The sequence below is a fragment of the Calidris pugnax genome, unplaced genomic scaffold, assembly GCF_001431845.1.
Source record: "Calidris pugnax isolate Ruff unplaced genomic scaffold, ASM143184v1 scaffold528, whole genome shotgun sequence".
NCBI lineage: Eukaryota > Metazoa > Chordata > Aves > Charadriiformes > Scolopacidae > Calidris > Calidris pugnax.
Window position 1 is genome coordinate 59233 of NW_015091224.1, and position 1967 is coordinate 61199.

General features: G+C 66.2%; 1 protein-coding gene across 1 annotated transcript in view; it reads right to left on the bottom strand.

The window, feature by feature from the left end:
* The window catches only part of LOC106898550 (retinoic acid receptor RXR-beta-A-like), a 20961-nt gene that overhangs the window by 292 nt on the left and 18702 nt on the right, over nt 1-1967 (bottom strand). The window lies entirely within an intron of this gene.

The window sequence follows — 1967 nt, forward strand, 5'->3', positions numbered from 1 at the left end:
TCCCAGTCCTGTCGGACCCCCCGGTCACAGCCCCCAGTAGCCCCAGTACAGTCCCAGGGTATCTCCCAGTATCTCCCAGTTACAGACTCCACACAGTTCGCAGTTCCAGTATCCCCACTGCTCCCGGTCACCAGTTCCCAGCAAATCCCAGTTACAGCATCCACGCAGTTCCCATCTCCCAGTTAACACTTTCCTGTATCTCCCACTCAAAACCTCCACGCAGTTCCCAGTTCCCATCTCCCAGGACCTTCCAGTTCTCCCAGTTACAGCTCCCAGGGATCATCCCCGCTGCTGCGCCTCCGCTTCTGCTCCCTACCACCACCGGGATCTCCCAGTGCTCCCAGTATCGGCTCTGCTGTGCCTCCCAGTTAGAGCCCGCCAGCATCCCCTGGTGATCTGCTGCTGCATCTCCCCAGTCGCCCCAGTGCTCCCAGTACAGGCTCCCAGTCAGAGCCCGGCAGCATCCCCTGACACTCTGCGCTGCATCTCCCCAGTCCCCCCAGTGCTCCCAGTCACATCCCCTGGCGCTCTGCCCTGTGGTTCCCAGCTCCCCCAGTGCTCCCAGTAACAGCTCCCAGTAGATTCCCCAGCCCTCTGTGCTGCATCTCCCCAGTCCCTCCCAGTGATCCCAGTACCAGCTCCTGGCAGCATCCATGGTGCTCCACTCTGCATCTCCCCAGTTCCACCAGTACCAGCTCCCAGTTAGAGCCCGGCAGCGCCCTGGGTCTCCCGAGGCACATCTCCCCAGTTTCCCCAGTAACAGCTCCCAGCAGCAGCCCCCAGTCCTCCAAGCCACATTCCCCCAGTGCTCCCAGTCCCTCCCAGTACCAGCACTCGGCAGCATCCCGGGGAGCTGCATCTCCCCAGTCCCTCCCAGTGCTCCCAGTACCCCCAGTCCCAGCAGCGGTGGCAATGTGGAGTGCTCCGAGCTGCTCCTCCCCAGTGCTCCCAGTACCGGCTTCCAGCACCCGGCAGCATCCCGGGGCGCTCCGAGCCGCTCCTCCCCAGTCCCTCCCAGTGCTCCCAGTCCCCCCGGTCCATCCAGCAGCATCCCGGGGTGCTCCGAATCTCATCGTCCCAGTGCTCCCAGTCCTCCCAGTACCGGCTCCCAGCACTGGGCAGCATCCCGGGGCGCTCCGAGCCGCTCCTCCCCAGTCCCTCCCAGTGCTCCCAGTACCGGCTCCCAGCACCCGGCAGCATCGCGGGGTGCTCTGAACCTCATCTTCCCAGTGCTCCCAGTCCCTCCAGTGCTCCCAGTATGGGCTCCAGGCACCCGGCAGCATCCCGGGGTGCTCCGAACCTCACCTTCCCAGTGCTCCCAGTACGGGCTTCAGTCCCCCAGCAGCATCCCGGAACGCTCCAAACTGCATCTTCCCAGTCACCCCCCCAGTACTCCCAGTGCTCCCAGTACCGGGCAGCATCCCGGAGCGCTCCGAGCTGCTCCTCCCCAGTCCCTCCCAGTGCTCCCAGTACCGGCTCCCAGCACCGGGCAGCATCCCGGAGCGCTCCGAGCCGCTCCTCCCCAGTCCCTCCCAGTGCTCCCAGTATGGGCTCCAGGCACCCGGCAGCATCCCGGGGTGCTCCGAACCTCACCTTCCCAGTGCTCCCAGTACTCCCAGTGCTCCCAGTATGGGCTCCAGGCACCCGGCAGCATCCCGGGGCGCTCCAAGCTGCATCTCCCCAGTCACCCCCCAGACCCTCCCAGTGCTCCCAGTCCCCCCAGTGCTCCCAGCACCGGGCAGCATCCCGGAGCGCTCCGAGCCGCTCCTCCCCAGTCCCTCCCAGTGCTCCCAGTACTCCCAGTGCTCCCAGCACCGGGCAGCATCCCGGGGCGCTCCGAACCTCATCTTCCCAGTCCTTCCAGTATGGGCTCCAGTCACCCGGCAGCATCCCGGAGCGCTCCGAGCTGCATCTCCCCAGTCACCCCCCAGGCCCCCCAGCGCTCCCCGCACCCCGCAGCATCCCCG